The 20399-nt window shown below is 37.3% G+C and overlaps 60 non-coding genes across 60 annotated transcripts; all 60 read right to left on the reverse strand.

The window, feature by feature from the left end:
• Positions 1 to 327: 327 nt before the first annotated feature.
• Trnai-gau (transfer RNA isoleucine (anticodon GAU)) lies at positions 328 to 419 on the reverse strand. Its single transcript is given in 2 exon segments — positions 328 to 363; positions 382 to 419. It is a non-coding gene; the product is annotated as a tRNA-Ile (tRNA).
• A 399-nt stretch (positions 420 to 818) lies between these two features.
• Positions 819 to 910, reverse strand: Trnai-uau (transfer RNA isoleucine (anticodon UAU)). Its single transcript is given in 2 exon segments — positions 819 to 854; positions 873 to 910. It is a non-coding gene; the product is annotated as a tRNA-Ile (tRNA).
• A 154-nt stretch (positions 911 to 1064) lies between these two features.
• On the reverse strand, positions 1065 to 1156 carry Trnai-uau (transfer RNA isoleucine (anticodon UAU)). Its single transcript is given in 2 exon segments — positions 1065 to 1100; positions 1119 to 1156. It is a non-coding gene; the product is annotated as a tRNA-Ile (tRNA).
• A 154-nt stretch (positions 1157 to 1310) lies between these two features.
• Positions 1311 to 1402, reverse strand: Trnai-gau (transfer RNA isoleucine (anticodon GAU)). The gene is given in 2 exon segments: positions 1311 to 1346; positions 1365 to 1402. It is a non-coding gene; the product is annotated as a tRNA-Ile (tRNA).
• Positions 1403 to 1556: 154 nt separating this feature from the next.
• Positions 1557 to 1648, reverse strand: Trnai-uau (transfer RNA isoleucine (anticodon UAU)). Its single transcript is given in 2 exon segments — positions 1557 to 1592; positions 1611 to 1648. It is a non-coding gene; the product is annotated as a tRNA-Ile (tRNA).
• Positions 1649 to 2293: 645 nt separating this feature from the next.
• On the reverse strand, positions 2294 to 2385 carry Trnai-uau (transfer RNA isoleucine (anticodon UAU)). The gene is given in 2 exon segments: positions 2294 to 2329; positions 2348 to 2385. It is a non-coding gene; the product is annotated as a tRNA-Ile (tRNA).
• Positions 2386 to 2539: 154 nt separating this feature from the next.
• Positions 2540 to 2631, reverse strand: Trnai-uau (transfer RNA isoleucine (anticodon UAU)). The gene is given in 2 exon segments: positions 2540 to 2575; positions 2594 to 2631. It is a non-coding gene; the product is annotated as a tRNA-Ile (tRNA).
• A 154-nt stretch (positions 2632 to 2785) lies between these two features.
• On the reverse strand, positions 2786 to 2877 carry Trnai-uau (transfer RNA isoleucine (anticodon UAU)). The gene is given in 2 exon segments: positions 2786 to 2821; positions 2840 to 2877. It is a non-coding gene; the product is annotated as a tRNA-Ile (tRNA).
• Positions 2878 to 3031: 154 nt separating this feature from the next.
• Positions 3032 to 3123, reverse strand: Trnai-uau (transfer RNA isoleucine (anticodon UAU)). Its single transcript is given in 2 exon segments — positions 3032 to 3067; positions 3086 to 3123. It is a non-coding gene; the product is annotated as a tRNA-Ile (tRNA).
• Positions 3124 to 3277: 154 nt separating this feature from the next.
• On the reverse strand, positions 3278 to 3369 carry Trnai-uau (transfer RNA isoleucine (anticodon UAU)). The gene is given in 2 exon segments: positions 3278 to 3313; positions 3332 to 3369. It is a non-coding gene; the product is annotated as a tRNA-Ile (tRNA).
• A 154-nt stretch (positions 3370 to 3523) lies between these two features.
• Trnai-uau (transfer RNA isoleucine (anticodon UAU)) lies at positions 3524 to 3615 on the reverse strand. The gene is given in 2 exon segments: positions 3524 to 3559; positions 3578 to 3615. It is a non-coding gene; the product is annotated as a tRNA-Ile (tRNA).
• Positions 3616 to 4014: 399 nt separating this feature from the next.
• On the reverse strand, positions 4015 to 4106 carry Trnai-uau (transfer RNA isoleucine (anticodon UAU)). The gene is given in 2 exon segments: positions 4015 to 4050; positions 4069 to 4106. It is a non-coding gene; the product is annotated as a tRNA-Ile (tRNA).
• Positions 4107 to 4260: 154 nt separating this feature from the next.
• Trnai-uau (transfer RNA isoleucine (anticodon UAU)) lies at positions 4261 to 4352 on the reverse strand. The gene is given in 2 exon segments: positions 4261 to 4296; positions 4315 to 4352. It is a non-coding gene; the product is annotated as a tRNA-Ile (tRNA).
• Positions 4353 to 4506: 154 nt separating this feature from the next.
• Positions 4507 to 4598, reverse strand: Trnai-uau (transfer RNA isoleucine (anticodon UAU)). The gene is given in 2 exon segments: positions 4507 to 4542; positions 4561 to 4598. It is a non-coding gene; the product is annotated as a tRNA-Ile (tRNA).
• A 154-nt stretch (positions 4599 to 4752) lies between these two features.
• Positions 4753 to 4844, reverse strand: Trnai-uau (transfer RNA isoleucine (anticodon UAU)). The gene is given in 2 exon segments: positions 4753 to 4788; positions 4807 to 4844. It is a non-coding gene; the product is annotated as a tRNA-Ile (tRNA).
• A 154-nt stretch (positions 4845 to 4998) lies between these two features.
• Positions 4999 to 5090, reverse strand: Trnai-uau (transfer RNA isoleucine (anticodon UAU)). Its single transcript is given in 2 exon segments — positions 4999 to 5034; positions 5053 to 5090. It is a non-coding gene; the product is annotated as a tRNA-Ile (tRNA).
• Positions 5091 to 5244: 154 nt separating this feature from the next.
• On the reverse strand, positions 5245 to 5336 carry Trnai-uau (transfer RNA isoleucine (anticodon UAU)). The gene is given in 2 exon segments: positions 5245 to 5280; positions 5299 to 5336. It is a non-coding gene; the product is annotated as a tRNA-Ile (tRNA).
• A 154-nt stretch (positions 5337 to 5490) lies between these two features.
• On the reverse strand, positions 5491 to 5582 carry Trnai-uau (transfer RNA isoleucine (anticodon UAU)). The gene is given in 2 exon segments: positions 5491 to 5526; positions 5545 to 5582. It is a non-coding gene; the product is annotated as a tRNA-Ile (tRNA).
• A 154-nt stretch (positions 5583 to 5736) lies between these two features.
• Positions 5737 to 5828, reverse strand: Trnai-uau (transfer RNA isoleucine (anticodon UAU)). Its single transcript is given in 2 exon segments — positions 5737 to 5772; positions 5791 to 5828. It is a non-coding gene; the product is annotated as a tRNA-Ile (tRNA).
• Positions 5829 to 5982: 154 nt separating this feature from the next.
• On the reverse strand, positions 5983 to 6074 carry Trnai-uau (transfer RNA isoleucine (anticodon UAU)). The gene is given in 2 exon segments: positions 5983 to 6018; positions 6037 to 6074. It is a non-coding gene; the product is annotated as a tRNA-Ile (tRNA).
• Positions 6075 to 6229: 155 nt separating this feature from the next.
• On the reverse strand, positions 6230 to 6321 carry Trnai-uau (transfer RNA isoleucine (anticodon UAU)). The gene is given in 2 exon segments: positions 6230 to 6265; positions 6284 to 6321. It is a non-coding gene; the product is annotated as a tRNA-Ile (tRNA).
• Positions 6322 to 6475: 154 nt separating this feature from the next.
• Trnai-uau (transfer RNA isoleucine (anticodon UAU)) lies at positions 6476 to 6567 on the reverse strand. Its single transcript is given in 2 exon segments — positions 6476 to 6511; positions 6530 to 6567. It is a non-coding gene; the product is annotated as a tRNA-Ile (tRNA).
• Positions 6568 to 7950: 1383 nt separating this feature from the next.
• On the reverse strand, positions 7951 to 8042 carry Trnai-gau (transfer RNA isoleucine (anticodon GAU)). Its single transcript is given in 2 exon segments — positions 7951 to 7986; positions 8005 to 8042. It is a non-coding gene; the product is annotated as a tRNA-Ile (tRNA).
• A 399-nt stretch (positions 8043 to 8441) lies between these two features.
• On the reverse strand, positions 8442 to 8533 carry Trnai-uau (transfer RNA isoleucine (anticodon UAU)). The gene is given in 2 exon segments: positions 8442 to 8477; positions 8496 to 8533. It is a non-coding gene; the product is annotated as a tRNA-Ile (tRNA).
• A 154-nt stretch (positions 8534 to 8687) lies between these two features.
• Positions 8688 to 8779, reverse strand: Trnai-uau (transfer RNA isoleucine (anticodon UAU)). The gene is given in 2 exon segments: positions 8688 to 8723; positions 8742 to 8779. It is a non-coding gene; the product is annotated as a tRNA-Ile (tRNA).
• A 154-nt stretch (positions 8780 to 8933) lies between these two features.
• On the reverse strand, positions 8934 to 9025 carry Trnai-gau (transfer RNA isoleucine (anticodon GAU)). The gene is given in 2 exon segments: positions 8934 to 8969; positions 8988 to 9025. It is a non-coding gene; the product is annotated as a tRNA-Ile (tRNA).
• A 154-nt stretch (positions 9026 to 9179) lies between these two features.
• On the reverse strand, positions 9180 to 9271 carry Trnai-uau (transfer RNA isoleucine (anticodon UAU)). Its single transcript is given in 2 exon segments — positions 9180 to 9215; positions 9234 to 9271. It is a non-coding gene; the product is annotated as a tRNA-Ile (tRNA).
• Positions 9272 to 9916: 645 nt separating this feature from the next.
• Positions 9917 to 10008, reverse strand: Trnai-uau (transfer RNA isoleucine (anticodon UAU)). Its single transcript is given in 2 exon segments — positions 9917 to 9952; positions 9971 to 10008. It is a non-coding gene; the product is annotated as a tRNA-Ile (tRNA).
• A 154-nt stretch (positions 10009 to 10162) lies between these two features.
• On the reverse strand, positions 10163 to 10254 carry Trnai-uau (transfer RNA isoleucine (anticodon UAU)). The gene is given in 2 exon segments: positions 10163 to 10198; positions 10217 to 10254. It is a non-coding gene; the product is annotated as a tRNA-Ile (tRNA).
• Positions 10255 to 10408: 154 nt separating this feature from the next.
• Positions 10409 to 10500, reverse strand: Trnai-uau (transfer RNA isoleucine (anticodon UAU)). Its single transcript is given in 2 exon segments — positions 10409 to 10444; positions 10463 to 10500. It is a non-coding gene; the product is annotated as a tRNA-Ile (tRNA).
• A 154-nt stretch (positions 10501 to 10654) lies between these two features.
• Positions 10655 to 10746, reverse strand: Trnai-uau (transfer RNA isoleucine (anticodon UAU)). Its single transcript is given in 2 exon segments — positions 10655 to 10690; positions 10709 to 10746. It is a non-coding gene; the product is annotated as a tRNA-Ile (tRNA).
• Positions 10747 to 10899: 153 nt separating this feature from the next.
• Positions 10900 to 10991, reverse strand: Trnai-uau (transfer RNA isoleucine (anticodon UAU)). The gene is given in 2 exon segments: positions 10900 to 10935; positions 10954 to 10991. It is a non-coding gene; the product is annotated as a tRNA-Ile (tRNA).
• A 154-nt stretch (positions 10992 to 11145) lies between these two features.
• Trnai-uau (transfer RNA isoleucine (anticodon UAU)) lies at positions 11146 to 11237 on the reverse strand. The gene is given in 2 exon segments: positions 11146 to 11181; positions 11200 to 11237. It is a non-coding gene; the product is annotated as a tRNA-Ile (tRNA).
• A 154-nt stretch (positions 11238 to 11391) lies between these two features.
• Positions 11392 to 11483, reverse strand: Trnai-uau (transfer RNA isoleucine (anticodon UAU)). The gene is given in 2 exon segments: positions 11392 to 11427; positions 11446 to 11483. It is a non-coding gene; the product is annotated as a tRNA-Ile (tRNA).
• A 154-nt stretch (positions 11484 to 11637) lies between these two features.
• Trnai-uau (transfer RNA isoleucine (anticodon UAU)) lies at positions 11638 to 11729 on the reverse strand. The gene is given in 2 exon segments: positions 11638 to 11673; positions 11692 to 11729. It is a non-coding gene; the product is annotated as a tRNA-Ile (tRNA).
• Positions 11730 to 11883: 154 nt separating this feature from the next.
• Trnai-uau (transfer RNA isoleucine (anticodon UAU)) lies at positions 11884 to 11975 on the reverse strand. Its single transcript is given in 2 exon segments — positions 11884 to 11919; positions 11938 to 11975. It is a non-coding gene; the product is annotated as a tRNA-Ile (tRNA).
• Positions 11976 to 12129: 154 nt separating this feature from the next.
• On the reverse strand, positions 12130 to 12221 carry Trnai-uau (transfer RNA isoleucine (anticodon UAU)). Its single transcript is given in 2 exon segments — positions 12130 to 12165; positions 12184 to 12221. It is a non-coding gene; the product is annotated as a tRNA-Ile (tRNA).
• A 154-nt stretch (positions 12222 to 12375) lies between these two features.
• On the reverse strand, positions 12376 to 12467 carry Trnai-uau (transfer RNA isoleucine (anticodon UAU)). Its single transcript is given in 2 exon segments — positions 12376 to 12411; positions 12430 to 12467. It is a non-coding gene; the product is annotated as a tRNA-Ile (tRNA).
• Positions 12468 to 12621: 154 nt separating this feature from the next.
• Trnai-uau (transfer RNA isoleucine (anticodon UAU)) lies at positions 12622 to 12713 on the reverse strand. The gene is given in 2 exon segments: positions 12622 to 12657; positions 12676 to 12713. It is a non-coding gene; the product is annotated as a tRNA-Ile (tRNA).
• A 154-nt stretch (positions 12714 to 12867) lies between these two features.
• Positions 12868 to 12959, reverse strand: Trnai-uau (transfer RNA isoleucine (anticodon UAU)). Its single transcript is given in 2 exon segments — positions 12868 to 12903; positions 12922 to 12959. It is a non-coding gene; the product is annotated as a tRNA-Ile (tRNA).
• Positions 12960 to 13114: 155 nt separating this feature from the next.
• On the reverse strand, positions 13115 to 13206 carry Trnai-uau (transfer RNA isoleucine (anticodon UAU)). The gene is given in 2 exon segments: positions 13115 to 13150; positions 13169 to 13206. It is a non-coding gene; the product is annotated as a tRNA-Ile (tRNA).
• A 154-nt stretch (positions 13207 to 13360) lies between these two features.
• Positions 13361 to 13452, reverse strand: Trnai-uau (transfer RNA isoleucine (anticodon UAU)). Its single transcript is given in 2 exon segments — positions 13361 to 13396; positions 13415 to 13452. It is a non-coding gene; the product is annotated as a tRNA-Ile (tRNA).
• A 400-nt stretch (positions 13453 to 13852) lies between these two features.
• Trnai-uau (transfer RNA isoleucine (anticodon UAU)) lies at positions 13853 to 13944 on the reverse strand. The gene is given in 2 exon segments: positions 13853 to 13888; positions 13907 to 13944. It is a non-coding gene; the product is annotated as a tRNA-Ile (tRNA).
• Positions 13945 to 14098: 154 nt separating this feature from the next.
• On the reverse strand, positions 14099 to 14190 carry Trnai-uau (transfer RNA isoleucine (anticodon UAU)). Its single transcript is given in 2 exon segments — positions 14099 to 14134; positions 14153 to 14190. It is a non-coding gene; the product is annotated as a tRNA-Ile (tRNA).
• A 646-nt stretch (positions 14191 to 14836) lies between these two features.
• On the reverse strand, positions 14837 to 14928 carry Trnai-uau (transfer RNA isoleucine (anticodon UAU)). Its single transcript is given in 2 exon segments — positions 14837 to 14872; positions 14891 to 14928. It is a non-coding gene; the product is annotated as a tRNA-Ile (tRNA).
• Positions 14929 to 15082: 154 nt separating this feature from the next.
• On the reverse strand, positions 15083 to 15174 carry Trnai-uau (transfer RNA isoleucine (anticodon UAU)). The gene is given in 2 exon segments: positions 15083 to 15118; positions 15137 to 15174. It is a non-coding gene; the product is annotated as a tRNA-Ile (tRNA).
• Positions 15175 to 15574: 400 nt separating this feature from the next.
• Trnai-uau (transfer RNA isoleucine (anticodon UAU)) lies at positions 15575 to 15666 on the reverse strand. The gene is given in 2 exon segments: positions 15575 to 15610; positions 15629 to 15666. It is a non-coding gene; the product is annotated as a tRNA-Ile (tRNA).
• Positions 15667 to 15820: 154 nt separating this feature from the next.
• On the reverse strand, positions 15821 to 15912 carry Trnai-uau (transfer RNA isoleucine (anticodon UAU)). The gene is given in 2 exon segments: positions 15821 to 15856; positions 15875 to 15912. It is a non-coding gene; the product is annotated as a tRNA-Ile (tRNA).
• Positions 15913 to 16066: 154 nt separating this feature from the next.
• On the reverse strand, positions 16067 to 16158 carry Trnai-uau (transfer RNA isoleucine (anticodon UAU)). Its single transcript is given in 2 exon segments — positions 16067 to 16102; positions 16121 to 16158. It is a non-coding gene; the product is annotated as a tRNA-Ile (tRNA).
• A 645-nt stretch (positions 16159 to 16803) lies between these two features.
• On the reverse strand, positions 16804 to 16895 carry Trnai-uau (transfer RNA isoleucine (anticodon UAU)). Its single transcript is given in 2 exon segments — positions 16804 to 16839; positions 16858 to 16895. It is a non-coding gene; the product is annotated as a tRNA-Ile (tRNA).
• Positions 16896 to 17049: 154 nt separating this feature from the next.
• Positions 17050 to 17141, reverse strand: Trnai-uau (transfer RNA isoleucine (anticodon UAU)). The gene is given in 2 exon segments: positions 17050 to 17085; positions 17104 to 17141. It is a non-coding gene; the product is annotated as a tRNA-Ile (tRNA).
• Positions 17142 to 17295: 154 nt separating this feature from the next.
• Trnai-uau (transfer RNA isoleucine (anticodon UAU)) lies at positions 17296 to 17387 on the reverse strand. The gene is given in 2 exon segments: positions 17296 to 17331; positions 17350 to 17387. It is a non-coding gene; the product is annotated as a tRNA-Ile (tRNA).
• A 154-nt stretch (positions 17388 to 17541) lies between these two features.
• Trnai-gau (transfer RNA isoleucine (anticodon GAU)) lies at positions 17542 to 17633 on the reverse strand. Its single transcript is given in 2 exon segments — positions 17542 to 17577; positions 17596 to 17633. It is a non-coding gene; the product is annotated as a tRNA-Ile (tRNA).
• A 154-nt stretch (positions 17634 to 17787) lies between these two features.
• Trnai-uau (transfer RNA isoleucine (anticodon UAU)) lies at positions 17788 to 17879 on the reverse strand. The gene is given in 2 exon segments: positions 17788 to 17823; positions 17842 to 17879. It is a non-coding gene; the product is annotated as a tRNA-Ile (tRNA).
• Positions 17880 to 18033: 154 nt separating this feature from the next.
• On the reverse strand, positions 18034 to 18125 carry Trnai-uau (transfer RNA isoleucine (anticodon UAU)). Its single transcript is given in 2 exon segments — positions 18034 to 18069; positions 18088 to 18125. It is a non-coding gene; the product is annotated as a tRNA-Ile (tRNA).
• Positions 18126 to 18770: 645 nt separating this feature from the next.
• On the reverse strand, positions 18771 to 18862 carry Trnai-uau (transfer RNA isoleucine (anticodon UAU)). The gene is given in 2 exon segments: positions 18771 to 18806; positions 18825 to 18862. It is a non-coding gene; the product is annotated as a tRNA-Ile (tRNA).
• A 154-nt stretch (positions 18863 to 19016) lies between these two features.
• Positions 19017 to 19108, reverse strand: Trnai-uau (transfer RNA isoleucine (anticodon UAU)). Its single transcript is given in 2 exon segments — positions 19017 to 19052; positions 19071 to 19108. It is a non-coding gene; the product is annotated as a tRNA-Ile (tRNA).
• A 154-nt stretch (positions 19109 to 19262) lies between these two features.
• On the reverse strand, positions 19263 to 19354 carry Trnai-uau (transfer RNA isoleucine (anticodon UAU)). Its single transcript is given in 2 exon segments — positions 19263 to 19298; positions 19317 to 19354. It is a non-coding gene; the product is annotated as a tRNA-Ile (tRNA).
• A 154-nt stretch (positions 19355 to 19508) lies between these two features.
• On the reverse strand, positions 19509 to 19600 carry Trnai-gau (transfer RNA isoleucine (anticodon GAU)). The gene is given in 2 exon segments: positions 19509 to 19544; positions 19563 to 19600. It is a non-coding gene; the product is annotated as a tRNA-Ile (tRNA).
• Positions 19601 to 19754: 154 nt separating this feature from the next.
• Positions 19755 to 19846, reverse strand: Trnai-uau (transfer RNA isoleucine (anticodon UAU)). The gene is given in 2 exon segments: positions 19755 to 19790; positions 19809 to 19846. It is a non-coding gene; the product is annotated as a tRNA-Ile (tRNA).
• Positions 19847 to 20399: the final 553 nt, after the last annotated feature.

Consider the following 20399-nt stretch of genomic DNA (forward strand, 5'->3'; position numbering starts at 1 on the left):
GCTATGTTTGAATTAAAATTTATCACTTTCAACTAATATTTTAATTTCTTGATTCAGGTTAAGCTTCCAAAATGTATTCATTTCCCCTGGTGAGGATCGAACTCACAGCCTCGGCATTTCTCGCAGATCCTGCCTTATAAGTACCGCGTGCTAACCAATTGCGCCAATGGGGACGCATAAAGAATGCTTCTCATTTCGGTGCAACTGTAATTTTTAAAGACCATTTAATAAAGTAGGTTTTTTTCTGCTATGTTTTAATTAAAATTTATCACTTTCAACTAATATTTTAATTTCTTGATTCAGGGTAAGCTCCCAAAATGTATTCACTTCCCCAGGTGAGGATCGAACTCACAGCCTCGGCATTTCTCGCAGATACTGCCTTATCAGTACCGCGCGCTAACGAATTGCGCCACTGGGGACACATAATGAATGCTTCTCATTTCGGTGCAACTGTAATTTTTAAAGACCATTTAATAAAGTAGGTTTGTTTCTGCTATGTTTTAATTAAAATTTATCACTTTCAACAAATATTTTAATTTCTTGATTCAGATTAAGCTTCCAAAATATATTCATTTCCCCAGGGAGGATCGAACTCACAGCATCGACATTTCTCGCAGATACTGCCTTATCAGTACCGCGTGCTAACCAATTGCGCCACTGGGGACACATAACGAACGCTTCTCATTTCGGTGCAACTGTAATTTTTAAAGACCATTTAATAAAGTAGGTTTGTTTCTGCTATGTTTTAATTAAAATTTATCACTTTCAACAAATATTTTAATTTCTTGATTCAGATTAAGCTTCCAATATGTATTCATTTCCCCAGGTGAGGATCGAACTCACAGCCTCGGCATTTCTCTCAGATACTGCCTTATAAGTACAGCGGGCTAACCAATTGCGCCACTGGGGACACATAAAGAATGCTTCTCATTTCGGTGCAACTGCAATTTTTAAAGACAATTTAATAAAGTAGGTTTGTTTCTACTATGTTTTAATTAAAATTTATCACTTTCAACTAATATTTTAATTTCTTGATTCTAGGTAAGCTTCCAAAACGTATTCATTTCCCCAGGTGAGGATCGAACTCACGGCCTCGGCATTTCTCGCAGATACTGCCTTATAAGTACCGCGTGCTAACCAATTGCGCCACTGGGGACACGCAAAGAACGCTTCTCATTTCGGTGCAAGTGTAATTTTTAAAGACCATTTAATAAAGTAGGTTTTTTTCTGCTATGTTTTAATTAAAATTTATCGCTTTCAACTAATATTTTAATTTCTTGATTCAGGGTAAGCTCCCAAAATGTATTCACTTCCCCAGGTGAGGATCGAACTCACAGCCTCGGCATTTCTCGCAGATACTGCCTTATCAGTACCGCGCGCTAACCAATTGCGCCACTGGGGACACATAATGAATGCTTCTCATTTCGGTGCAACTGTAATTTTTAAAGACCATTTAATAAAGTAGGTTTGTTTCTGCTATGTTTTAATTAAAATTTATCACTTTCAACAAATATTTTAATTTCTTGATTCAGATTAAGCTTCCAAAACGTATTCATTTCCCCAGGTGAGGATCGAACTCACAGCATCGACATTTCTCTCAGATACTGCCTTATAAGTACCGCGCGCTAACCAATTGCGCCACTGGGGACACATAATGAATGCCTCTCATTTCGGTGCAACTGTAATTTTTAAAGACCATTTAATAAAGTAGGTTTGTTTTTGCTATGTTTGAATTAAAATTTATCACTTTCAACTAATATTTTAATTTCTTGATTCAGGGTAAGCTTCCAAAATGTATTCATTTCCCCTGGTGAGGATCGAACTCACAGCCTCATCATTTCTCGCAGATCCTGCCTTATAAGTACCGCGTGCTAACCAATTGCGCCAATGGGGACGCATAAAGAATGCTTCTCATTTCGGTGCAACTGTAATTTTTAAAGACCATTTAATAAAGTAGGTTTGTTTCTGCTATGTTTGAATTAAAATTTATCACTTTCAACTAATATTTTAATTTCTTGATTCAGGGTAAGCTTCCAAAATGCATTCATTTCCCCAGGTGAGTTTCGAACTCACAGCCTCGGCATTTCTCGCAGATCCTGCCTTAAAACTACCGCGCGCTAACCAATTGCGCCAATGGGGACACATAAAGAATGCTTCTCATTTCGGTGCAACTGTAATTTTTAAAGACCATTTAATAAAGTAGGTTTTTTCTGCTATGTTTTAATTAAAATTTATCACTTTCAACTAATATTTTAATTTCTTGATTTAGGGTAAGCTTCCAAAAAGTATTCATTTCCCCAGGTGAGGATCGAACTCACAGCCTCGGCATTTCTCGCAGATACTGCCTTATAAGTACCGCGCGCTAACCAATTACGCCATTGGGGACACATAATGAATGCTTCTCATTTCGGTGCAACTGTAATTTTTAAAGACCATTTAATAAAATAGGTTTGTTTCTGCTATGTTTTAATTAAAATTTATGACTTTCAACAAATATTTTAATTTCTTGATTCAGATTAAGCTTCCAAAATGTATTCATTTCCCCAGGTGAGGATCGAACTCACAGCCTCGGCATTTCTCGCAGATACTGCCTTATAAGTACCGCGCGCTAACCAATTGCGCCACTGGGGACACATAAAGAATGCTTCTCATTTCGGTTCAGGTGTAATTTTTAAAGACCATTTAATAAAGTAGGTTTGTTTCTGCTATGTTTTAATTAAAATTTATCACTTTCAACAAATATTTTAATTTCTTGATTCAGATTAAGCTTCCAAAATGTATTCATTTCCCCAGGTGAGGATCGAACTCACAGCCTCGGCATTACTCGCAGATACTGCCTTATAAGTACCGCGCGCTAACCAATTGTGCCACTGGGGACATATAAAGAATGCTTCTCATTTCGGTTCAAGTGTAATTTTTAAAGACCATTTAATAAAGTAGGCTTGTTTCTGCTATGTTTTAATTAAAATTTATCACTTTCAACTAATATTTTAATTTCTTGATTCCGGGTAAGCTTCCAAAATGTATTCATTTCCCCAGGTGAGGATCGAACTCACAGCCTCGCCATTTCTCGCTGATACTGCCTTATAAGTACCGCGCGCTAACCAATTGCGCCACTGGGGACACATAAAGAATGCTTCTCATTTCGGTGCAACTGTAATTTTTAAAGACAATTTAATAAAGTAGTTTTGTTTCTGCTATGTTTTAATTAAAATTCATCACTTTCAACTAATATTTTAATTTCTTGATTCTAGGTAAGCTTCCAAAACGTATTCATTTCCCCAGGTGAGGATCGAACTCACGGCCTCGGCATTTCTCGCAGATACTGCCTTATAAGTACCGCGTGCTAACCAATTGCGCCACTGGGGACACGCAAAGAACGCTTCTCATTTCGGTGCAAGTGTAATTTTTAAAGACCATTTAATAAAGTAGGTTTTTTTCTGCTAGGTTTTAATTAAAATTTATCACTTTCAACTAATATTTTAATTTCTTGATTCAGGGTAAGCTTCCAAAATGTATTCACTTCCCCAGGTGAGGATCGAACTCACAGCCTCAGCATTTCTCGCAGATACTGCCTTATAAGTACCGCGCGCTAACCAATTGCGCCACTGGGGACACATAATGAATGCTTCTCATTTCGGTGCAACTGTAATTTTTAAAGACCATTTAATAAAGTAGGTTTGTTTCTGCTATGTTTTAATTAAAATTTATCACTTTCAACAAATATTTTAATTTCTTGATTCAGGGTAAGCTTCCAAAACGTATTTATTTCCCCAGGTGAGGATCGAACTCACAGCCTCGGCATTTCTCGCAGATACTGCCTTATAAGTACAGCGGGCTAACCAATTGCGCCAATGGGGACACATAAAGAATGCTTCTCATTTCGGTGCAACTGTAATTTTAAAGACCATTTAATAAAATAGGTTTGTTTCTGCTATGTTTTAATTAAAATTTATCACTTTCAACTAATATTTTAATTTCTTGATTCTAGGTAAGCTTCCAAAACGTATTCATTTCCCCAGGTGTGGATCGAACTCACGGCCTCGGCATTTCTCGCAGACACTGCCTTATAAGTACCGCGTGCTAACCAATTGCGCCACTGGGGACACGCAAAGAACGCTTCTCATTTCGGTGCAAGTGTAATTTTTAAAGACCATTTAATAAAGTAGGTTTTTTTCTGCTATGTTTTAATTAAAATTTATCACTTTCAACTAATATTTTAATTTCTTGATTCAGGGTAAGCTTCCAAAATGTATTCATTTCCCCAGGTGAGGATCGAACTCACAGCCCCGGCAATTCTCGCAGATACTGCCTTATAAGTACCGCGCGCTAACCAATTGCGCCACTGGGGACACATAATGAATGCTTCTCATTTCGGTGCAACTGTAATTTTCAAAGACCATTTAATAAAGTAGGTTTGTTTCTGCTATGTTTTAATTAAAATTTATCACTTTCAACAAATATTTTAATTTCTTGATTCAGGGTAAGCTTCCAAAATGTATTCATTTCCCTAGGTGAGGATCGAACTCACAGCCTCGGCATTTCTCGCAGATACTGCCTTATAAGTACCGCGCGCTAACCAATTGCGCCACTGGGGACACATAATGAATGCTTCTCATTTCGGTGCAACTGTAATTTTCAAAGACCATTTAATAAAGTAGGTTTGTTTCCGCTATGTTTTAATTAAAATTTATCACTTTCAACAAATATTTTAATTTCTTGATTCAGGGTAAGCTTCCAAAATGTATTCATTTCCCCAGGTGAGGATCGAACTCACAGCCCCGGCAATTCTCGCAGATACTGCCTTATAAGTACCGCGCGCTAACCAATTGCGCCACTGGGGACACATAATAAATGCTTCTCATTTCGGTGCAACTGTAATTTTCAAAGACCATTTAATAAAGTAGGTTTGTTTCTGCTATGTTTTAATTAAAATTTATCACTTTCAACAAATATTTTAATTTCTTGATTCAGGGTAAGCTTCCAAAATGTATTCATTTCCCCAGGTGAGGATCGAACTCACAGCCTCGGCATTTCTCGCAGATACTGCCTTATAAGTACCGCGCGCTAACCAAATGCGCCACTGGGGACACATAAAGAATGCTTCTCATTTCGGTGAAACTGTAATTTTTAAAGACCATTTAATAAAGTAGGTTTGTTTCTGCTATGTTTTAATTAAAATTTATCACTTTCAACTAATATTTTAATTTCTTGATTCTGGGTAAGCTTCCAATACGTATTCATTTCCCCAGGTGAGGATCGAACTCACGGCCTCGGCATTTCTCGCAGATACTGCCTTATAAGTACCGCGTGCTAACCAATTGCGCCACTGGGGAAACGCAAAGAACGCTTCTCATTTCGGTGCAAGTGTAATTTTTAAAGACCATTTAATAAAGAAGGTTTTTTTCTGCTATGTTTTAATTAAAATTTATCACTTTCAACTAATATTTTAATTTCTTGATTCTAGGTAAGCTTCCAAAACGTATTCATTTCCCCAGGTGAGGATCGAACTCACGGCCTCGGCATTTCTCGCAGATTCTGCCTTATAAGTACCGCGTGCTAACCAATTGCGCCACTGGGGACACGCAAAGAACGCTTCTCATTTTGGTGCAAGTGTAATTTTTAAAGACCATTTGATAAAGTAGGTTTTTTTCTGCTATGTTTTAATTAAAATTTATCACTTTCAACTAATATTTTAATTTCTTGATTCTGGGTAAGCTTCCAAAACGTATTTATTTCCCCAGGTGAGGATCGAACTCATGGCCTCGGCATTTCTCGCAGATACTGCCTTATAAGTACCGCGTGCTAACCAATTGCGCCACTGGGGACACGCAAAGAATGCTTCTCATTTCGGTGCAACTGTAATTTTTAAAGACCATTTAATAAAGTAGGTTTGTTTCTGCTATGTTTTAATTAAAATTTATCACTTTCAACAAATATTTTAATTTCTTGATTCAGGGTAAGCTTCCAAAATGTATTCATTTCCCCAGGTGAGGATCGAACTCACAGCCTCGGCATTTCTCGCAGATACTGCCTTATAAGTACCGCGCGCTAACCAATTGCGCCACTGGGGACACATAAAGAATGCTTCTCATTTCGGTGCAACTGTAATTTTTTAAAGACCATTTAATAAAGTAGGTTTGTTTCTGCTATGTTTTAATTAAAATTTATCACTTCCAACTAATATTTTAATTTCTTGATTCTGGGTAAGCTTCCAATACGTATTCATTTCCCCAGGTGAGGATCGAACTCACAGCCTCGGCATTTCTCGCAGATACTGCCTTATAAGTACCGCGCGCTAACCAATTGCGCCACTGGGGACACATAATGAATGCTTCTCATTTCGGTGCAACTGTAATTTTTAAAGACCAGTTAATAAAGTAGGTTTGTTTCTGCTATGTTTTAATTAAAATTTATCACTTTCAACAAATATTTTAATTTCTTGATTCAGATTAAGCTTCCAATATGTATTCATTTCCCCAGGTGAGGATCGAACTCACAGCCTCGGCATTTCTCGCAGATACTGCCTTATAAGTACAGCGGGCTAACCAATTGCGCCACTGGGGACACATAAAGAATGCTTCTCATTTCGGTGCAACTGTAATTTTTAAAGACAATTTAATAAAGTAGGTTTGTTTCTGCTATGTTTTAATTAAAATTTATCACTTTCAACTAATATTTTAATTTCTTGATTCTAGGTAAGCTTCCAAAACGTATTCATTTCCCCAGGTGAGGATCGAACTCACGGCCTCGGCATTTCTCGCAGATACTGCCTTATAAGTACCGCGTGCGAACAAATTGCGCCACTGGGGAAACGCAAAGAACGCTTCTCATTTCGGTGCAAGTGTAATTTTTAAAGACCATTTAATAAAGTAGTTTTTTTTCTGCTATGTTTTAATTAAAATTTATCACTTTCAACTAATATTTTAATTTCTTGATTCAGGGTAAGCTTCCAAAATGTATTCATTTCCCCAGGTGAGGATCGAACTCACAGCCTCGGCATTTCTCGCAGATACTGCCTTATAAGTACCGCGTGCGAACAAATTGCGCCACTGGGGACACGCAAAGAACGCTTCTCATTTCGGTGCAAGTGTAATTTTTAAAGACCATTTAATAAAGTAGTTTTTTTTCTGCTATGTTTTAATTAAAATTTATCACTTTCAACAAATATTTTAATTTCTTGATTCAGATTAAGCTTCCAAAATATATTCATTTCCCCAGGGAGGATCGAACTCACAGCATCGACATTTCTCGCAGATACTGCCTTATCAGTACCGCGTGCTAACCAATTGCGCCACTGGGGACACATAACGAACGCTTCTCATTTCGGTGCAACTGTAATTTTTAAAGACCATTTAATAAAGTAGGTTTGTTTCTGCTATTTTTTAATTAAAATTTATCACTTTCAACAAATATTTTAATTTCTTGATTCAGATTAAGCTTCCAATATGTATTCATTTCCCCAGGTGAGGATCGAACTCACAGCCTCGGCATTTCTCTCAGATACTGCCTTATAAGTACAGCGGGCTAACCAATTCCGTCACTGGGGACACATAAAGAATGCTTCTCATTTCGGTGCAACTGTAATTTTTAAAGACCATTTAATAAAGTAGGTTTGTTTTTGCTATGTTTGAATTAAAATTTATCACTTTCAACTAATATTTTAATTTCTTGATTCAGGTTAAGCTTCCAAAATGTATTCATTTCCCCTGGTGAGGATCGAACTCACAGCCTCGGCATTTCTCGCAGATCCTGCCTTATAAGTACCGCGTGCTAACCAATTGCGCCAATGGGGACGCATAAAGAATGCTTCTCATTTCGGTGCAACTGTAATTTTTAAAGACCATTTAATAAAGTAGGTTTTTTTCTGCTATGTTTTAATTAAAATTTATCACTTTCAACTAATATTTTAATTTCTTGATTCAGGGTAAGCTCCCAAAATGTATTCACTTCCCCAGGTGAGGATCGAACTCACAGCCTCGGCATTTCTCGCAGATACTGCCTTATCAGTACCGCGCGCTAACGAATTGCGCCACTGGGGACACATAATGAATGCTTCTCATTTCGGTGCAACTGTAATTTTTAAAGACCATTTAATAAAGTAGGTTTGTTTCTGCTATGTTTTAATTAAAATTTATCACTTTCAACAAATATTTTAATTTCTTGATTCAGATTAAGCTTCCAAAATATATTCATTTCCCCAGGGAGGATCGAACTCACAGCATCGACATTTCTCGCAGATACTGCCTTATCAGTACCGCGTGCTAACCAATTGCGCCACTGGGGACACATAACGAACGCTTCTCATTTCGGTGCAACTGTAATTTTTAAAGACCATTTAATAAAGTAGGTTTGTTTCTGCTATGTTTTAATTAAAATTTATCACTTTCAACAAATATTTTAATTTCTTGATTCAGATTAAGCTTCCAATATGTATTCATTTCCCCAGGTGAGGATCGAACTCACAGCCTCGGCATTTCTCTCAGATACTGCCTTATAAGTACAGCGGGCTAACCAATTGCGCCACTGGGGACACATAAAGAATGCTTCTCATTTCGGTGCAACTGCAATTTTTAAAGACAATTTAATAAAGTAGGTTTGTTTCTGCTATGTTTTAATTAAAATTTATCACTTTCAACTAATATTTTAAATTCTTGATTCTAGGTAAGCTTCCAAAACGTATTCATTTCCCCAGGTGAGGATCGAACTCACGGCCTCGGCATTTCTCGCAGATACTGCCTTATAAGTACCGCGTGCTAACCAATTGCGCCACTGGGGACACGCAAAGAACGCTTCTCATTTCGGTGCAAGTGTAATTTTTAAAGACCATTTAATAAAGTAGGTTTTTTTCTGCTATGTTTTAATTAAAATTTATCGCTTTCAACTAATATTTTAATTTCTTGATTCAGGGTAAGCTCCCAAAATGTATTCACTTCCCCAGGTGAGGATCGAACTCACAGCCTCGGCATTTCTCGCAGATACTGCCTTATCAGTACCGCGCGCTAACCAATTGCGCCACTGGGGACACATAATGAATGCTTCTCATTTCGGTGCAACTGTAATTTTTAAAGACCATTTAATAAAGTAGGTTTGTTTCTGCTATGTTTTAATTAAAATTTATCACTTTCAACAAATATTTTAATTTCTTGATTCAGATTAAGCTTCCAAAACGTATTCATTTCCCCAGGTGAGGATCGAACTCACAGCATCGACATTTCTCTCAGATACTGCCTTATAAGTACCGCGCGCTAACCAATTGCGCCACTGGGGACACATAATGAATGCCTCTCATTTCGGTGCAACTGTAATTTTTAAAGACCATTTAATAAAGTAGGTTTGTTTTTGCTATGTTTGAATTAAAATTTATCACTTTCAACTAATATTTTAATTTCTTGATTCAGGGTAAGCTTCCAAAATGTATTCATTTCCCCTGGTGAGGATCGAACTCACAGCCTCGGCATTTCTCGCAGATCCTGCCTTATAAGTACCGCGTGCTAACCAATTGCGCCAATGGGGACGCATAAAGAATGCTTCTCATTTCGGTGCAACTGTAATTTTTAAAGACCATTTAATAAAGTAGGTTTGTTTCTGCTATGTTTGAATTAAAATTTATCACTTTCAACTAATATTTTAATTTCTTGATTCAGGGTAAGCTTCCAAAATGCATTCATTTCCCCAGGTGAGTTTCGAACTCACAGCCTCGGCATTTCTCGCAGATCCTGCCTTAAAACTACCGCGCGCTAACCAATTGCGCCAATGGGGACACATAAAGAATGCTTCTCATTTCGGTGCAACTGTAATTTTTAAAGACCATTTAATAAAGTAGGTTTTTTCTGCTATGTTTTAATTAAAATTTATCACTTTCAACTAATATTTTAATTTCTTGATTTAGGGTAAGCTTCCAAAAAGTATTCATTTCCCCAGGTGAGGATCGAACTCACAGCCTCGGCATTTCTCGCAGATACTGCCTTATAAGTACCGCGCGCTAACCAATTACGCCACTGGGGACACATAATGAATGCTTCTCATTTCGGTGCAACTGTAATTTTTAAAGACCATTTAATAAAATAGGTTTGTTTCTGCTATGTTTTAATTAAAATTTATGACTTTCAACAAATATTTTAATTTCTTGATTCAGATTAAGCTTCCAAAACGTATTCATTTCCCCAGGTGAGGATCGAACTCACAGCCTCGGCATTTCTCGCAGATACTGCCTTATAAGTACCGCGCGCTAACCAATTGCGCCACTGGGGACACATAAAGAATGCTTCTCATTTCGGTTCAGGTGTAATTTTTAAAGACCATTTAATAAAGTAGGTTTGTTTCTGCTATGTTTTAATTAAAATTTATCACTTTCAACAAATATTTTAATTTCTTGATTCAGATTAAGCTTCCAAAATGTATTCATTTCCCCAGGTGAGGATCGAACTCACAGCCTCGGCATTACTCGCAGATACTGCCTTATAAGTACCGCGCGCTAACCAATTGTGCCACTGGGGACATATAAAGAATGCTTCTCATTTCGGTTCAAGTGTAATTTTTAAAGACCATTTAATAAAGTAGGCTTGTTTCTGCTATGTTTTAATTAAAATTTATCACTTTCAACTAATATTTTAATTTCTTGATTCCGGGTAAGCTTCCAAAATGTATTCATTTCCCCAGGTGAGGATCGAACTCACAGCCTCGCCATTTCTCGCTGATACTGCCTTATAAGTACCGCGCGCTAACCAATTGCGCCACTGGGGACACATAAAGAATGCTTCTCATTTCGGTGCAACTGTAATTTTAAAGACCATTTAATAAAATAGGTTTGTTTCTGCTATGTTTTAATTAAAATTTATCACTTTCAACTAATATTTTAATTTCTTGATTCTAGGTAAGCTTCCAAAACGTATTCATTTCCCCAGGTGTGGATCGAACTCACGGCCTCGGCATTTCTCGCAGACACTGCCTTATAAGTACCGCGTGCTAACCAATTGCGCCACTGGGGACACGCAAAGAACGCTTCTCATTTCGGTGCAAGTGTAATTTTTAAAGACCATTTAATAAAGTAGGTTTTTTTCTGCTATGTTTTAATTAAAATTTATCACTTTCAACTAATATTTTAATTTCTTGATTCAGGGTAAGCTTCCAAAATGTATTCATTTCCCCAGGTGAGGATCGAACTCACAGCCCCGGCAATTCTCGCAGATACTGCCTTATAAGTACCGCGCGCTAACCAATTGCGCCACTGGGGACACATAATGAATGCTTCTCATTTCGGTGCAACTGTAATTTTCAAAGACCATTTAATAAAGTAGGTTTGTTTCTGCTATGTTTTAATTAAAATTTATCACTTTCAACAAATATTTTAATTTCTTGATTCAGGGTAAGCTTCCAAAATGTATTCATTTCCCTAGGTGAGGATCGAACTCACAGCCTCGGCATTTCTCGCAGATACTGCCTTATAAGTACCGCGCGCTAACCAATTGCGCCACTGGGGACACATAATGAATGCTTCTCATTTCGGTGCAACTGTAATTTTCAAAGACCATTTAATAAAGTAGGTTTGTTTCCGCTATGTTTTAATTAAAATTTATCACTTTCAACAAATATTTTAATTTCTTGATTCAGGGTAAGCTTCCAAAATGTATTCATTTCCCCAGGTGAGGATCGAACTCACAGCCCCGGCAATTCTCGCAGATACTGCCTTATAAGTACCGCGCGCTAACCAATTGCGCCACTGGGGACACATAATAAATGCTTCTCATTTCGGTGCAACTGTAATTTTCAAAGACCATTTAATAAAGTAGGTTTGTTTCTGCTATGTTTTAATTAAAATTTATCACTTTCAACAAATATTTTAATTTCTTGATTCAGGGTAAGCTTCCAAAATGTATTCATTTCCCCAGGTGAGGATCGAACTCACAGCCTCGGCATTTCTCGCAGATACTGCCTTATAAGTACCGCGCGCTAACCAAATGCGCCACTGGGGACACATAAAGAATGCTTCTCATTTCGGTGAAACTGTAATTTTTAAAGACCATTTAATAAAGTAGGTTTGTTTCTGCTATGTTTTAATTAAAATTTATCACTTTCAACTAATATTTTAATTTCTTGATTCTGGGTAAGCTTCCAATACGTATTCATTTCCCCAGGTGAGGATCGAACTCACGGCCTCGGCATTTCTCGCAGATACTGCCTTATAAGTACCGCGTGCTAACCAATTGCGCCACTGGGGAAACGCAAAGAACGCTTCTCATTTCGGTGCAAGTGTAATTTTTAAAGACCATTTAATAAAGAAGGTTTTTTTCTGCTATGTTTTAATTAAAATTTATCACTTTCAACTAATATTTTAATTTCTTGATTCTAGGTAAGCTTCCAAAACGTATTCATTTCCCCAGGTGAGGATCGAACTCACGGCCTCGGCATTTCTCGCAGATTCTGCCTTATAAGTACCGCGTGCTAACCAATTGCGCCACTGGGGACACGCAAAGAACGCTTCTCATTTTGGTGCAAGTGTAATTTTTAAAGACCATTTGATAAAGTAGGTTTTTTTCTGCTATGTTTTAATTAAAATTTATCACTTTCAACTAATATTTTAATTTCTTGATTCTGGGTAAGCTTCCAAAACGTATTTATTTCCCCAGGTGAGGATCGAACTCATGGCCTCGGCATTTCTCGCAGATACTGCCTTATAAGTACCGCGTGCTAACCAATTGCGCCACTGGGGACACGCAAAGAATGCTTCTCATTTCGGTGCAACTGTAATTTTTAAAGACCATTTAATAAAGTAGGTTTGTTTCTGCTATGTTTTAATTAAAATTTATCACTTTCAACAAATATTTTAATTTCTTGATTCAGGGTAAGCTTCCAAAATGTATTCATTTCCCCAGGTGAGGATCGAACTCACAGCCTCGGCATTTCTCGCAGATACTGCCTTATAAGTACCGCGCGCTAACCAATTGCGCCACTGGGGACACATAAAGAATGCTTCTCATTTCGGTGCAACTGTAATTTTTTAAAGACCATTTAATAAAGTAGGCTTGTTTCTGCTATGTTTTAATTAAAATTTATCACTTTCAACTAATATTTTAATTTCTTGATTCCGGGTAAGCTTCCAAAATGTATTCATTTCCCCAGGTGAGGATCGAACTCACAGCCTCGGCATTTCTCGCAGATACTGCCTTATAAGTACCGCGTGCTAACCAATTGCGCCAATGGGGACACATAATGAATGCTTCTCATTTCGTTGCAACTGTAATTTTTAAAGACCATTTAATAAAGTAGGTTTGTTTCTGCTATGTTTTAATTAAAATTTATCACTTTCAACTAATATTTTAATTTCTTGATTCAGGGCAAGCTTCCAAAATGTATTCACTTCCCCAGGTGAGGATCGAACTCACAGTCTCGGCATTTCTCGCAGATACTGCCTTATAAGTACCGCGCGCTAACTAATTGCGCCACTGGGGACACGCAAAGAATGCTTCTCATTTCGGTGCAAGTGTAATTTTTAAAGACCATTTAATAAAGTAGGTTTTTTTCTGCTATGTATGAATTAAAATTTATCACTTTCAACTAATATTTTAATTTCTTGATTCTGGGTAAGCTTCCAAAATGTATTCATTTCCCCAGGTGAGGATCGAACTCACAGCCTCGGCATTTCTCGCAGATACTGCCTTATAAGTACCACGCGCTAACCAATCTCGCCACTGGGGACACATAATGAATTCTTCTCATTTCGGTGCAACTGTAATTTTTAAAGACCATTTAATAAAGTAGGTTTGTTTCTGCTATGTTTTAATTAAAATTTATCACTTTCAATAAATATTTTAATTTCTTGATTCAGGGTAAGCTTCCAAAATGTATTCATTTCCCCAGGTGAGGATCGAACTCACAGCCTCGGCATTTCTCGCAGATACTGCCTTATAAGTACCGCGCGCTAACCAGTTGCGCCACTGGGGACACATAAAGAATGCTTCTCATTTCGGTGCAACTGTAATTTTTAAAGACCAGTTAATAAAGTAGGTTTGTTTCTGCTATGTTTTAATTAAAATTTATCACTTTCAACAAATATTTTAATTTCTTGATTCAGATTAAGCTTCCAATATGTATTCATTTCCCCAGGTGAGGATCGAACTCACAGCCTCGGCATTTCTCGCAGATACTGCCTTATAAGTACAGCGGGCTAACCAATTGCGCCACTGGGGACACATAAAGAATGCTTCTCATTTCGGTGCAACTGTAATTTTTAAAGACAATTTAATAAAGTAGGTTTGTTTCTGCTATGTTTTAATTAAAATTTATCACTTTCAACTAATATTTTAATTTCTTGATTCTAGGTAAGCTTCCAAAACGTATTCATTTCCCCAGGTGAGGATCGAACTCACGGCCTCGGCATTTCTCGCAGATACTGCCTTATAAGTACCGCGTGCGAACAAATTGCGCCACTGGGGAAACGCAAAGAACGCTTCTCATTTCGGTGCAAGTGTAATTTTTAAAGACCATTTAATAAAGTAGTTTTTTTTCTGCTATGTTTTAATTAAAATTTATCACTTTCAACTAATATTTTAATTTCTTGATTCAGGGTAAGCTTCCAAAATGTATTCATTTCCCCAGGTGAGGATCGAACTCACAGCCTCGGCATTTCTCGCAGATACTGCCTTATAAGTACCGCGTGCGAACAAATTGCGCCACTGGGGACACGCAAAGAACGCTTCTCATTTCGGTGCAAGTGTAATTTTTAAAGACCATTTAATAAAGTAGTTTTTTTTCTGCTATGTTTTAATTAAAATTTATCACTTTCAACTAATATTTTAATTTCTTGATTCAGGGTAAGCTTCCAAAATGTATTCATTTCCCCAGGTGAGGATCGAACTCACAGCCTCGGCATTTCTCGCAGATACTGCCTTATAAGTACCGCGTGCTAACCAATTGCGCCAATGGGGACACATAATGAATGCTTCTCATTTCGTTGCAACTGTAATTTTTAAAGACCATTTAATAAAGTAGGTTTGTTTCTGCTATGTTTTAATTAAAATTTATCACTTTCAACTAATATTTTAATTTCTTGATTCAGGGCAAGCTTCCAAAATGTATTCACTTCCCCAGGTGAGGATCGAACTCACAGTCTCGGCATTTCTCGCAGATACTGCCTTATAAGTACCGCGCGCTAACTAATTGCGCCACTGGGGACACGCAAAGAATGCTTCTCATTTCGGTGCAAGTGTAATTTTTAAAGACCATTTAATAAAGTAGGTTTTTTTCTGCTATGTATGAATTAAAATTTATCACTTTCAACTAATATTTTAATTTCTTGATTCTGGGTAAGCTTCCAAAATGTATTCATTTCCCCAGGTGAGGATCGAACTCACAGCCTCGGCATTTCTCGCAGATACTGCCTTATAAGTACCACGCGCTAACCAATCTCGCCACTGGGGACACATAATGAATTCTTCTCATTTCGGTGCAACTGTAATTTTTAAAGACCATTTAATAAAGTAGGTTTGTTTCTGCTATGTTTTAATTAAAATTTATCACTTTCAACTAATATTTTAATTTCTTTATTCAGTGTAAGCTTCCAAAATGTATTCATTTCCCCAGGTGAGGATCGAACTCACAGCCTCGGCATTTCTCGCAGATACTGCCTTATAAATACCGCGCGCTAACCAATTGCGCCACTGGGGACACATAATGAATGCTTCTCATTTCGGTGCAACTGTAATTTTTAAAGACCATTTAATAAAGTAGGTTTGTTTCTGCTATGTTTTAATTAAAATTTATCACTTTCAACAAATATTTTAATTTCTTGATTCAGGGTAAGCTTCCAAAATGTATTCATTTCCCCAGGTGAGGATCGAACTCACAGCCTCGGCATTTCTCGCAGATACTGCCTTATAAGTACCGCGCGCTAACCAGTGTCGCCACTGGGGACACATAAAGAATGCTTCTCATTTCGGTGCAACTGTAATTTTTAAAGACCATTTAATAAAGTAGGTTTGTTTCTGCTATGTTTTAATTAAAATTTATCACTTTCAACTAATATTTTAATTTCTTGATTCTGGGTAAGCTTCCAATACGTATTCATTTCCCCAGGTGAGGATCGAACTCACGGCCTCGGCATTTCTCGCAGATACTGCCTTATAAGTACCGCGTGCTAACCAATTGCGCCACTGGGGACACATAATGAACGCTTCTCATTTCGGTGCAAGTGTAATTTTTAAAGACCATTTAATAAAGTAGGTTTTTTTCTGCTATGTTTTAATTAAAATTTATCACTTTCAACTAATATTTTAATTTCTTGATTCAGGGTAAGCTTCCAAAATGTATTCACTTCCCCAGTTGAGGATCGAACTCACAGCCTCGGCATTTCTCGCTGATACTGCCTTATAAGTACCGCGCGCTAACCAATTGCGCCACTCGGGGCACATAATGAATGCTTCTCATTTCGTTGCAACTGTAATTTTTAAAGACCATTTAATAAAGTAGGTTTGTTTCTGCTATGTTTTAATTAAAATTTATCACTTTCAACAAATATTTTAATTTCTTGATTCAGATTAAGCTTCCAAAATATATTCATTTCCCCAGGGAGGATCGAACTCACAGCATCGGCATTTCTCGCAGATACTGCATTATCAGTACCGCGTGCTAACCAATTGCGCCACTGGGGACACATAATGAACGCTTCTGATTTCGGTGCAACTGTAATTTTTAAAGACCATTTAATAAAGTAGGTTTGTTTCTGCTATGTTTTAATTAAAATTTATCACTTTCAACTAATATTTTAATTTCTTTATTCAGGTTAAGCTTCCAAAATGTATTCATTTCCCCAGGTGAGGATCGAACTCACAGCCTCGGCATTTCTCGCAGATACTGCCTTATAAATACCGCGCGCTAACCAATTGCGCCACTGGGGACACATAATGAATGCTTCTCATTTCGGTGCAACTGTAATTTTTAAAGACCATTTAATAAAGTAGGTTTGTTTCTGCTATGTTTTAATTAAAATTTATCACTTTCAACTAATATTTTAATTTCTTTATTCAGTGTAAGCTTCCAAAATGTATTCATTTCCCCAGGTGAGGATCGAACTCACAGCCTCGGCATTTCTCGCAGATACTGCCTTATAAGTACAGCGGGCTAACCAATTGCGCCACTGGGGACACATAAAGAATGCTTCTCATTTCGGTGCAACTGCAATTTTTAAAGACAATTTAATAAAGTAGGTTTGTTTCTGCTATGTTTTAATTAAAATTTATCACTTTCAACTAATATTTTAATTTCTTGATTCTAGGTAAGCTTCCAAAACGTATTCATTTCCCCAGGTGAGGATCGAACTCACGGCCTCGGCATTTCTCGCAGATACTGCCTTATAAGTACCGCGTGCTAACCAATTGCGCCACTGGGGACACGCAAAGAACGCTTCTCATTTCGGTGCAAGTGTAATTTTTAAAGACCATTTAATAAAGTAGGTTTTTTTCTGCTATGTTTTAATTAAAATTTATCGCTTTCAACTAATATTTTAATTTCTTGATTCAGGGTAAGCTCCCAAAATGTATTCACTTCCCCAGGTGAGGATCGAACTCACAGCCTCGGCATTTCTCGCAGATACTGCCTTATCAGTACCGCGCGCTAACCAATTGCGCCACTGGGGACACATAATGAATGCTTCTCATTTCGGTGCAACTGTAATTTTTAAAGACCATTTAATAAAGTAGGTTTGTTTCTGCTATGTTTTAATTAAAATTTATCACTTTCAACAAATATTTTAATTTCTTGATTCAGGGTAAGCTTCCAAAATGTATTCATTTCCCCAGGTGAGGATCGAACTCACAGCCTCGGCATTTCTCGCAGATACTGCCTTATAAGTACCGCGCGCTAACCAGTGTCGCCACTGGGGACACATAAAGAATGCTTCTCATTTCGGTGCAACTGTAATTTTTAAAGACCATTTAATAAAGTAGGTTTGTTTCTGCTATGTTTTAATTAAAATTTATCACTTTCAACTAATATTTTAATTTCTTGATTCTGGGTAAGCTTCCAATACGTATTCATTTCCCCAGGTGAGGATCGAACTCACGGCCTCGGCATTTCTCGCAGATACTGCCTTATAAGTACCGCGTGCTAACCAATTGCGCCACTGGGGACACATAATGAACGCTTCTCATTTCGGTGCAAGTGTAATTTTTAAAGACCATTTAATAAAGTAGGTTTTTTTCTGCTATGTTTTAATTAAAATTTATCACTTTCAACTAATATTTTAATTTCTTGATTCAGGGTAAGCTTCCAAAATGTATTCACTTCCCCAGTTGAGGATCGAACTCACAGCCTCGGCATTTCTCGCTGATACTGCCTTATAAGTACCGCGCGCTAACCAATTGCGCCACTCGGGGCACATAATGAATGCTTCTCATTTCGTTGCAACTGTAATTTTTAAAGACCATTTAATAAAGTAGGTTTGTTTCTGCTATGTTTTAATTAAAATTTATCACTTTCAACAATTATTTTAATTTCTTGATTCAGATTAAGCTTCCAAAATATATTCATTTCCCCAGGGAGGATCGAACTCACAGCATCGGCATTTCTCGCAGATACTGCATTATCAGTACCGCGTGCTAACCAATTGCGCCACTGGGGACACATAATGAACGCTTCTGATTTCGGTGCAACTGTAATTTTTAAAGACCATTTAATAAAGTAGGTTTGTTTCTGCTATGTTTTAATTAAAATTTATCACTTTCAACTAATATTTTAATTTCTTTATTCAGTGTAAGCTTCCAAAATGTATTCATTTCCCCAGGTGAGGATCGAACTCACAGCCTCGGCATTTCTCGCAGATACTGCCTTATAAATACCGCGCGCTAACCAATTGCGCCACTGGGGACACATAATGAATGCTTCTCATTTCGGTGCAACTGTAATTTTTAAAGACCATTTAATAAAGTAGGTTTGTTTCTGCTATGTTTTAATTAAAATTTATCACTTTCAACTAATATTTTAATTTCTTTATTCAGTGTAAGCTTCCAAAATGTATTCATTTCCCCAGGTGAGGATCGAACTCACAGCCTCGGCATTTCTCGCAGATACTGCCTTATAAGTACAGCGGGCTAACCAATTGCGCCACTGGGGACACATAAAGAATGCTTCTCATTTCGGTGCAACTGCAATTTTTAAAGACAATTTAATAAAGTAGGTTTGTTTCTGCTATGTTTTAATTAAAATTTATCACTTTCAACTAATATTTTAATTTCTTGATTCTAGGTAAGCTTCCAAAACGTATTCATTTCCCCAGGTGAGGATCGAACTCACGGCCTCGGCATTTCTCGCAGATACTGCCTTATAAGTACCGCGTGCTAACCAATTGCGCCACTGGGGACACGCAAAGAACGCTTCTCATTTCGGTGCAAGTGTAATTTTTAAAGACCATTTAATAAAGTAGGTTTTTTTCTGCTATGTTTTAATTAAAATTTATCGCTTTCAACTAATATTTTAATTTCTTGATTCAGGGTAAGCTCCCAAAATGTATTCACTTCCCCAGGTGAGGATCGAACTCACAGCCTCGGCATTTCTCGCAGATACTGCCTTATCAGTACCGCGCGCTAACCAATTGCGCCACTGGGGACACATAATGAATGCTTCTCATTTCGGTGCAACTGTAATTTTTAAAGACCATTTAATAAAGTAGGTTTGTTTCTGCTATGTTTTAATTAAAATTTATCACTTTCAACAAATATTTTAATTTCTTGATTCAGATTAAGCTTCCAAAACGTATTCATTTCCCCAGGTGAGGATCGAACTCACAGCATCGACATTTCTCTCAGATACTGCCTTATAAGTACCGCGCGCTAACCAATTGCGCCACTGGGGACACATAATGAATGCTTCTCATTTCGGTGCAACTGTAATTTTTAAAGACCATTTAATAAAGTAGGTTTGTTTTTGCTATGTTTGAATTAAAATTTATCACTTTCAACTAATATTTTAATTTCTTGATTCAGGGTAAGCTTCCAAAATGTATTCATTTCCCCTGGTGAGGATCGAACTCACAGCCTCGGCATTTCTCGCAGATCCTGCCTTATAAGTACCGCGTGCTAACCAATTGCGCCAATGGGGACGCATAAAGAATGCTTCTCATTTCGGTGCAACTGTAATTTTTAAAGACCATTTAATAAAGTAGGTTTGTTTCTGCTATGTTTGAATTAAAATTTATCACTTTCAACTAATATTTTAATTTCTTGATTCAGGGTAAGCTTCCAAAATGCATTCATTTCCCCAGGTGAGTTTCGAACTCACAGCCTCGGCATTTCTCGCAGATACTGCCTTAAAACTACCGCGCGCTAACCAATTGCGCCAATGGGGACACATAAAGAATGCTTCTCATTTCGGTGCAACTGTAATTTTTAAAGACCATTTAATAAAGT

The sequence above is a fragment of the Argiope bruennichi genome, chromosome 6 (genome assembly GCF_947563725.1).
Source record: "Argiope bruennichi chromosome 6, qqArgBrue1.1, whole genome shotgun sequence".
Lineage (NCBI taxonomy): Eukaryota > Metazoa > Arthropoda > Arachnida > Araneae > Araneidae > Argiope > Argiope bruennichi.